Here is an 11,258-nt window from a genome sequence, read left to right on the forward strand (position 1 = left end):
CAGCATCACATTTGAGCTGGGCTCATTCACTCCTTGCTTCCTCAAGGATAAGACAGCACCTGAGTTTTTTTTTTCTCCACCTTTAAAACTGCTAGAAAGTGAACTGAGAAATCCACACCATGGTGAACTAGAAAAACAGCTCATTTCTCCAATAGTTCAGATACATTCTTTTGAAAAAACAGCAGCATAGCAATGTCTGGGTCACGGGCCTTGAACAGATGCCAGGAAACTGAGCAACCTGGAAAATTAACTGTATGAGGCCCTCTAGGGGAGCATACACAACACTGCAGTGAAGGCTGGGTTTATTCCTTCAGCACAGAAACTTCCTTGAACTCAACATGTCAAACTCTAAATGTAATTTTAATTCCAGAGAAACCTTCTCACAGGAAACAGATGCAAACTACAGAGAACCCATAATCAATAAGAAGGTGCTGCACGCAAATCTACCAAAGGGTAGGATTTTTATCTCTAAAGGTGAGACTCCTAAAGGAAAATAAAATTGCAGGAGAAGACACTGTCTTCTACAATTAACACTGTCCCTGTTAGGCCTGGGACTACCATAGAAAGGATCAATGCACTCAGAACACGAGAGCACTCAGAATTGAAGAAACGCACACAATTGGGAAAGATTAAGGATAATACATACTGCTTCCTGTGCAGACATTTCTGTTGACTGAGACAGCCCAATACTCTCAGATGTTCTTTCCCTGGCTTTGACTGAAAAGCCATGCAAATGGCCAGAAACCCAAATAGGATAGAGAGCCAGTAACACTTGGTATAAGTACTTGATATAACTCCCTCTTCGTGGCCTGGGATCCTACCTCATCTGGGAGACAGCGAAGGGATTCTGCAGCTTTTCTGCCAATTCTATATGTTTGGTGACCAGATCCCTCAGCCTCACCAGGGATTGTTGTCTTTCCTCCAATACTTCCTGTTTCTGTTCATTAGAAGATTATGTTCTTAGTGAAGGGTTGAACACACACACACACACGCACACACATTCCTGAACGCACACTTCTGGACATACATGTACAAGAGCATAAACATTCAGCAAAATAACAAGAATTAATCATTTGATATTTCTCTGTATCAGTGGTCTCATTTCCTTAATAAAAATACACAGAATGGCAGAATGGATGCAGAAACAGGGTCCATTTTTCTGCTACACACAAGAAACAAACTTCAACATCAATTATAGACATTACCTCTGGGTAAAGGGTTGGGAAAAAAATCTTCCAAGCAAATGTACCTAAATGACAAGCTTGTGTAGCTATTTTAATACCTAACAAAATCGACCTCAAACCAAAATTAATCAAGAGAGATGGGGAAGGACACACCACAAAGATGACATTTCATTTTTTTTTTAAATTTTTCGAGACAGGGTTTTTCCATAGCTTTGGTGCCTGTCCTGCAACTAGCTCTTGTAGACCAGGCTGGCCTTGAGCACACAGGGTCTGGGAAGCAGGGGGTGAAGGACTGGGAGGAGGTAAGAGGTTGAACTGATGTTGAGATGAAACATGAGAGAAGATAAAAAAAAATGTAGACGAGAACCACTCCTTTGACATTTATACAGGGATCTCCTCCTTCAAAGCTGTTTCCAGCCATTGATCTCACAAGATGCTAAATCCCCAGAAAGTCTTGGAATGATCACAGAAATCAACAATTGGATGGGATGTTAGTGAGCTACTGGAAAAGTGGGTGGATGATCGTGTGTGTGTGTGTGTGTGTGTGTGTGTGTGTGTGTGTGTGTGTGTAAATTATTAAAGATGGTGGACAGGGTGCCCACACTGCTGCAACCTACCTCCTTCTCCTCAGCACATAGCTCATAGATCTTCTCATCAACCTCTTCACAGTGATTCTTCACCTTCTCACAGGACTCTTGCAGTGAAATCTGCTCCCTCCGTAGCTTTCGGTTCTCCTCTCTCAACATGCTCACTTTTTCCTTCAACCGAGTTCGCTCACTCAGGAGCTGCTTGTGGAGGATGCTGAAGCATCACAAAAAAACATCGTGAGCCCTACCTAGCCTCCATCTCCCACATCACCCATGGCAAGGTCCCGTGTCCCCAGACAGTCCCCGACCAGAGCCCACAGTCACCATGCCAGCATAACCTAGTGGCTGTCAAATGTCAGAGGAGGGCCAGATTACAGAAAGACTCAGACTACTTTTGAAAACTGTTAAAAGGGATGCATGTCCTTCTGAGAGCAGGGTTTGCCTCCTACCACATGTACTTAACTGTCCACAGTATTGGGAAAGCATCAGCAGGTTGAGAGGTAAAAGACAAACATTCTGTGAGGGAGGATGGCAGACCCAATTGAAAAAATATTCTATCTATGGGTAGAATGGGATCACCTCTGTAAACCCCTACCGGAGCTCCAGAGACCCACAGATGCCTGACACCCTCATCATGGTACAAATAGATTTTCTATCTAGAGGCTCCTGAGGCTGGCAGGACAATGTTGTGATGGGCTCACAGATACTTCAGTCAGCAAAACTGGTCTAAGAGGCCCAAGTCAAGAGCATAAGACAAACTGCTTTTTGTAGGGAGGCAGGCCAAAAGGGAAGTCCTCACTTTGGTTCAAAGACAAAAACATGGCAAAAGCAGTCACTCCCAAGGAATAGAGTCCCAGTGAAGTCAGTCACTCACCTGTAGGAGACAGTTTCCTCAGTCAGCTCCTTGCACTTGAACAAGGCCTCTCTAATCTCCTTGGGGAATTTCTGTAGATCCAGCATCACTTGCTTATGCTCCATATTTACCATCTCCATCTCAAAATTCAGCCTGTGGTAGGGTATGGACCAGGAGCAAAGAACCCCATGAACACCGGACTTAATGATCCTATGGATTCAGGCTGTGCCCTAAACACCCCAGCACAGTCAATGTCACATTCTGATAGCTATGAACTAGGACAACCTGGTGCTGTTTAAACTTGCTGACCTGGCCCCAGACCTGCAGTCAGGGGTGCAAAAAGAGTGAGCCAGGGCTGCACCAGTTCCATCAATGGGCCTGGAGGAATAGTTAAGTCTTCAGCAGCCTGTGTCACAAAGTCTGGTTCCACCAGAAATCTATGAAAATGCTGTTCCTGTCTTCAGAACGGGGATTTTTGATTCCAGGTTCCTATTGCTACATGGATGTCTGAAGCACAAAATCAGTATTTCCAGGGAGGAGAACCGACTTAAGGATAGATTTATAAGTTTCCAGTGGGTTCCAATGGAGTGTCAAGGTGAGCGCATAGGCCAGGAGCACCACCGATGGTCATAGTAGAGTTCCCTGACCCTCAGAGAACTTAGTGGCATCACCTGGAAACCATGGCACAGAAAGAACCACATGCCCTGCTACAGACCCCCAACTGCCAGGACACACACACACACACACATACACATGCGCGCGCGTGCGCACGCGCACGCACAGGGAGGATGCCAAATAAATGTAGGGAAGTGGAATTGTCTCAGAATATAGGAAACCAGACCAGAGAGGAGCAGTGATGTTCAGACTTCAATCACACACTGAGATGGACCAAGGATGACCAGGCCCCTGCAGCTGCTACCAGGAGCAGCCAGCACCCAAGCACCTGCTGGTTAAGCACAAAGACTCACCATAAACTCACAGCACCTAGCATCTTCCTCAATCCAACACCTGCCAAGGCCTCATGAAATGTATGCTGAGAGCTCACAAATTATTGCCCCATCCAGACTGATCCAGGCCACGGGCTCTGATTTTCATTTGGAGGACTCACACACCTGTGTCCTGATATCACTCCTACCGGGTTTCAGCTATGCCTCTCAGATGCCCTCAGGACAATTAGTTTGGGCAGAACACCATGGAGGTGCAGCCTCCAGTGACCTGAGGAATGCTGGGGTTGATTCAGTAGGGTCAAGACAGTTACCAAGGAACTGGACAAAATGGCTACCTGTTGTTCAAATCCTTGTTAGTATAGTTGGCCAGTATTTCACGAAGTTCATCCCTTTCTTTGGTCATCATCTGAAGCTGAAGGGTCAGTGTAGCCACCTTCTTCATCTGCTGCTCCTGCTCAGTGACAGAGGTTGGGGTTGATGTATTTCCAGTACCCCCTGCAGGTAGATAAATGTAAGTCAATTTATACAGTTGTATGGCACAGGTACAGGAGAGATCATGTTGAGTCCCAAGAAGAGGCCTGAGGAAGAGTGAATGCATGGAACACAGTGAAGACCCCAAGGATCAGGACAACTATCCTTAAGCTGGGAGCCCATAAGCCATGCCTCTGTCTCCATTCACTGTGGCTAGCTATGTGCATCTGCCCCATGCAGCCCCACTGGCCCTGGAAGGTATATGTCACCCAGCCATGCTGCTTTGGAAATATCAACTCATTTCTGATGTGCTGCAGAAAATTCCTGGAGTCTCTAGTGCTTAGCACGATGAATCCCTTTTCACCTGTGGCCAGGAATGAAAGTAACTGAATGTCTGAGACCCTGGTGCATAGATGGGGATTTTCACGCAAGATACTCACAGAACCTAAAGAATCCACTGATGATGACTTGTGGCAACACTCTACTCTCACGCCTCATTAGTCTGTGCCTCCTGCTGGCCTTCTTTGCCGCTCAAAATAAAATTAAGGAACTCCCAGAACAGCAGCTGTAGCCTTGACAACTCCTGGATCTCTGCCAAACTAACTAGTAGCAATCCTTGACTATGGGTCTGCACTTTAGTAACCCAGAGAAGCAGCATAGAACCATTTCTTCCAAAGATCCCAGCTACTCAACCCCATCACTGTAAGGTCCAACTCAATCCCCAACCTCCTCCTTCGAAAGACAGATCTCTCTGTCAACAAGTGTGCTCAATCTTGCCCTTGTGTCTTCTGGTGAACCCTATACGCACATAATGAGTGCTCCAAGGACACAATACTGTTGATTTCAAAAATAGACACCAATGACTGTTTAGGGTACATCAGAATGTCCAGAGAACGGACTGTTAGGGTCACTGCCAACTGCCATTACTTATCGTATAACTGTCTCTTCCCCAAGTCACCAAAAGATAAGTTGGCTTTTCCAGGTGCCTTTCCTGAGGCACAGGAGAAGCTGTTCAGCAGCTATCTGATAGTTAGTCTCTAATTAATTATAATTTAATACTTCATCATGTATGGAGGTCAAGACCCATTTTCTAAAAATTCCCAAGGAACGGCTCTTCCCCTCCTTAAGATCTCTAATCAAAAAGATGTGAAGTGAAGGATACTAAGAAATTAGCTCATGTTGATGTGGAATGAAGTTCAGTTTCATAAAGTGAATAAGTACCTCGGGAAAGATCCACAGGGCTGTTACAATGTGTGGGGGTGATGTGGGATTGTGGGTGTCCCGTCAGACCAAAGATAAGTCACATGGGTAAAGATAAAAATTTCTTCCCCAAATTCCATCAGAATACATTCCATACATCATGAAGTTAGCAAAGGTGAAATTACCTAGTGACAGGACAGGCTGGAGACACCTAAAGACAGGGCATCCATGGGTGAGCCCTCACTCACCAAGAACAAACACTTTCAGGAAGATTGATAGCTCATTCCTGCACTCAAGTTAAAGATGATTGGCTATTGAGAGTCAGGAACTCAGAAACCTTAGGGGTCACTGACATGCAGCAATACTCAATGGTTCCTACCCTGCAAGTGGATGTGAGGTAAAATTTGAGGACCTCCAGCTTTGGCCAGGGGATTTTACTCTCCCTGTTATTAGTGACCCACAGCCAAAAGAAATCCAGTGTGGGTGAAGTACAGTGCTGTAACTGAAACCTCATTCATCCCTCTCTCTTTCCTTCCCACTCAGAGTCAAAGCAGAGGACCCAGCACAGCAGCTGCAGGGTTGACCATTACTGGCTCTCTGCCAATCTAAGCATCAGATATCCTAAACTCCAGGTCTACTCTTTAGTAACAGAAAGAAGCAGGATAGATCCATTACCTCCACGAAGCTCTAAGATCCTGTGACTCCGTACAAAAAAACCAAGCTGAAGCCTTCTACCATCAAGAAACTCCCACTCCCTACCCAGGACTCACTGCGTTTTCCCCAGAACCATTTAGGTCTTGATGTGCGACACTGAGGTTGAAGGCCAGCTTCCTTCTGCCTCCCTCTAGTCTCGTTATGCTCTCCCTTCTGTCTCCCAAGGAGCCTGCTCAGTCTTGCCAACATGGCTACGTCCAAAACACGTAGGCAATGAGCAGATGCCCCACAGGCAGTTGGTGTTGCCACGACACTGGTGACATCACAGAGAATGCCAGGGCTCACCAGGATACAATAGAATGTCCAGGGAAGGGGCTGCTGCTGTCCGTGGTACAGCCATTACCTCTGGCTTATTTCCTCACTCCAAAATGACCTGAAACCAAGCTGCCATATCAGGAGCCTCTCTGGGGTCAGAAAGGGAGCTCTTATACAGATAGTAATAAAAAAAATTTCCCCTGGAGAACCAGCAGAGCTCACTCAGGCTATAAGGTTGTGAGTGAAGATGTGATTCACTCTTGACATGTCTGGCTGTTTCCCGGTAAGACACCATTCGTGGTGTTACAAAGATTATTAGATATGGGTTAGTCAAGATGTGAGTAAGAGGCTGAAAATAATGGGCCAGGCAGTCTTTAAAAGAATACAATTTGTGTGTTGTTATTTCGGGGCATAAGCTAGCCAGGAGGCAGAAAGCTGGGTGGCGGGAATGCAGCCCGCAGCTCCTCACTACATGGCTGGAGTCACATGAGGCCAGACGAGCCCTCAGATATTTAGAAAAAAACAGTCCTAGAAGAAATATGATGGTCCAAACCTTGAATCAATACACTGAGGCAAGAGCAATGACAAAGTCGGAGGTCTGTCAGGGCTGTGTAGAGGCATCTTCAGTTGGAAACGCACATGCACACGCATGCAGATAGAAGAGGCACACAATCATGGGATAGAACATGATGTAGATCACTGCTATGGTGCTTCTATCAACAAACAAAAGCCAAATTCCTTGGCCTAGAGCCAGCTGTTAGTTATGATATATGTGCTTGTTAATGGATTTGGGTACAATACCCATTAGGAGATCATGAGAAGGACAGGCAATTGGAGAGGCTTGGGGTTATTGAATCAAAGAGTTTTGTTGTAGCCTAACCTCAATTTTCTATTTCCGACAGTTCTTGTAAAGAGGATCCAGCCCATCGTTAGCCTGGAATGCATTTTCTCCAGATCTCTGGACTTTCTTAACAGAAACATGTTCCTTAGAACCTAGGGCTGATGAGGTCTATCAGGTGATCTGTGCCATTTCAGATACTGAAGCCCTAATCAGGTAAATGTGATTAGCAACTTTTTTTCTAAATAGGGTCATGTCGAGACCAACAAGTTGGGAACCAAACATTTGGCAAAACTGGAATGAAAAAGTTTTATGAACACACAGAGTGGTGCTGTGGTAAAGAAGCAGAAGTGAGAAGTGAGATACAGAGAGAAAGAGAGAATATGATTTGCAAATCAATCCAAGATGTGACAAAATCTAGAAAGCAAGGTATAAAGGTATCAGCAAATTCCAGCAACTAAGAAAGAGGCCTGGACCCAGTGGCATCCTTGGTGCTTCAGACAGCTTGGCCTTTTCAATAATTAATTGTGAGATATCACACTTCTCCAACACAGGAGATATACTTATCCACCCCAGCCAAATCAAAATCATTCTGTATGTGCCTGCCTCTAATCTCACCAGTCTCCCACACAAACAGGCTTCACTCTCTTCCAAATGCCCTGAGATTCAGTTGACAGGGGACAGCACCTGCCATCCACATGCTTCCTCTCATCCCACCCTTGGAATCTGGAAGGTGTTCGTAAAATGAACTTAGAGGTAAGACTTTGCCTACCTGATTCTCAAAATGCAGTCTTGAGATTCTCAATCTCTGGATGACAACCCTAAGCCATCACTCTACAGGAAAGGGAGTCTCACTGTCAGCTAGCTTTTCTCCTTCCCTTGTCATCTTTCAGGAACCTAGGGGACAGCCTCCTCAAGCCTATTCACAGCTGCACAGGATACAGCTTGGCTGCACAACCCTCAAGTCTGTCCTCAGAAGTCAAGAGAAAATTGGCAGAGTTCACAAACACTCAAGTGTCTGGAGATGCCGAGGTATCAATGGTTCATTCTAACACCTTGCAGGACCAGAACGTGGTCCCCAGAATAAGTATGTTGTCTTCTCTGATATCATCCCAGGACACCCAAATAGGGCTGGAAGGAGCTGGGCTCCGTTCCTTTCCACAGTCTCATAAAGCCCTTACTATTGTGAGGTAAGTACACGTATTATCTCTGTTTGGACATTTGCCTATCAAAGAAAACTCATGTACCCAAAACATAATAACTTCTGCTATCTCTGGTTCCAACAGAGTCTTGTTCTAATTATGTATTCCTTAGTAAATGCAACTTGTGTCTTCTATTGCTTAAAGTTTCCTTTCTTTCCATAGTAGACACCATTGAGAGTTTGGCAAAATAATTAGAGAATTGGCTAATACAGCATTCATCATCTACTCACTTTACTTTAAGATTATTGAGTGATGTGCCCTAAAAACAACAGGCCTTTATGTTACCTGTACATCTATTTTCCAAAAAGATTTCAGTGATCTCACATACATACATCCTAACAGAATTACCTGCCCAATCCTCTATCAGTAAAAAAGGGTCCTTAAGGGATCTATGCATATTTACCAGGAAGTCTGCAAATTCTTCATGCTTGATGTGTGCAGCCCTCACCTTGGGCTGAACTTAGTACATACTTCCAGGAATAGAATTATCTCAGAGAAGAACCTAAAACAAAAATATGCATATAAAAATAAATTAACACAATATTTCAAATAAAAATGTCAGCCTTGTATAAATGATGTTACATATACCTGAGCATCTTTCCACATAGTTAGGAACCAGAAATACTCAGAGTGCATGTGCAAAGTATAAATGTTCATTTATCAGGTGGTTAATGAATGCTGCTCTCATTAGAAATGATAACCTCTGCTGACAGTACAGAGCAACTAATGACCTTGGAATATTCTGCAAGGCATAATTCAAAGTACAAATGATGCATCACTGGGACACATTCCTCAGATAATTTAGTAAAATTTTCACTGTATGATTGCTCTTGAAGAGTACCCAGGCTCCAGTCCACTCAGCCAAAAGGTGGCTCACAGCCCTCTGTGACTCCAGTTGCAGAAGATATTATGCCCTCTTGTGACCTCTATGGGCAGTGCAAACATGTGCAGCAGAGACATCCATTCAGGCAAAACACCCACTCATGTAAAATGAAAGTGAAGAGAGTTTTTAAATGCCCTGAGTATTATATCCTTCCTGACACACTCATGTACTATTCTAATGTGTAGGTTCATGTGTTATGCATTTTCTGGTAACATTCTTGCTCTTGATGATGTTTAAGACAGGCTCTCCATATATATTCCTGGCTGTCCTAGAACTCATCATGTAGAGTGTGCTGGCCTAAAAATATCCAAATGATTCTGCATCCTTCATGTTGGGATTACAATTGTGAATCACCATCCCTGCTCCACCTTTGGGGGTAACTTCATTTTATTGTTTTTGTTTTGTCAATGAGACAGAATCTCACTCATAGCCAAACTATCCTAAATTTCACTATGTTGACTTTGAACTCTCAGAGATCTACATGTCTATACCTACTGAGTTCTGGAATTTAAGGCATGAACCATTATGCATGACATGACTTTCTATGTATTTTTAATATATGGAGGATGTTGTTGGAGACCACTTGTTCATTCCTGGCTGCCCAGACCATAAAAAATCACTCAGAAACCATATTATTTGTAATACTGTTTGGCCAATAGCTTAAGCATATTTCTGGCTTGTTCTCATATCTTAAACTAACCCATCTCCATTAATCTGTATATGGCCACGTGACAGTGGCTTACCAGTATGGTCCTGTCTGCTGTCTGTCTTCAGTTGGACTATATGGTTTCTTCCTGACTCAGCCTTCTCTCCCCCAGCATTCAGTTTAGTTTTGCCTGCCTAGCTTTATTCTGTCCTATCACAGGCCAAAACGGCTTCTTTATTCAATAACCAATAAAAGCAACAAACAGACAGAAGGACTTCCCACACCAGGAGGAGAAGCTCTATTCATAGGAAAGAATTTCAGTACTATGAATTTAACCTAGCTAATCCTTTCATTTTCGTATGTGCTATGATATGGATTCTGTTTCCCAATTCAGATTCTCATAGTTATAGCGAAGTAATACTTCATTTCCATAGGTATCCCAGGGATTCCTGTAGATTAACCTAAGTTTGGATAAGGTTTTCTATCCTATTATGCAGGATAGAAATATATTTTATATTCTTCTGTTTGATTGTGTTCAGTAATATTAGGTTCCATACACTCAAGAAGTAGTTCTGTCCAGCATGAAGTTCTGTTTCTCACAGAGACACTTCTGCATGGACTCTTTGAGCAAGGTGCTGCTGGGAACCTGAAGTTCCTCTAATACTGAAATGGCAGAGCCTCAAGAACATAGGAAGTGAATGATTTGTGCAGACATTTGCTTCAAATGACTAGTGCTCTTAAAATAAAGCTCACCCTGGGTGTAACAATTCTTTATGGAAGGACTGTTTTCTATATAGCTTGAAGAAACTGCTTGATCAAAGTAATATATGGGTAAAGGCAAAGTGAAGCTATACTGCCATGTAGGTAAGTGAGTTCATAACGGACACCACCACTGAATATGAAAAAGCTCCAAGGAAGATTCTAGGGTGGGTTAATGAAATGGCATGCTCCTTCTTGGCTTTGTGTCTTTGATTATCTGTCTGGTGTTCCCCGTGTATTTTTCTGTTGTAAATCTATTGGCTATTCATGCTATGCAAGTTCCTGTGGACAGTCCAGGTTTTAGCATTTAATCACTTATAGTAGTCTTCAGACACATCTAAATATAATGCAAGTGCCAAAATAAAATTTCCAAGGTACTTCAGAAGTTAACCTTACAAATATTAAAGTCTCAGAGATTTTGTCAGAACTATTCTAGTTAGTTGAATTTACTTGTATATTTAAGTCTCCAGATATTCTTTAAACAAGGATGACTTAAAAAAGATTCAAAATGATGTACACAGAACGGAGTATACTAGGGTTAATGTTTAAATTCATAATTGCTCTAAATGCTGCATTTCAGGATCACACATGAATGTAACTCAGAACTTATACCCAGACTTGTGTCTTCATTTCATATTTGGAGGTTCTCAGAATACGCTACCTGAAAACATGGTGACCAGACAACATTTTGAGCACAAGAATGAATGTGAAGAGGGTCT

This window comes from Arvicola amphibius, chromosome 10, assembly GCF_903992535.2.
Source record: "Arvicola amphibius chromosome 10, mArvAmp1.2, whole genome shotgun sequence".
NCBI classification, from domain to species: Eukaryota; Metazoa; Chordata; class Mammalia; order Rodentia; family Cricetidae; genus Arvicola; species Arvicola amphibius.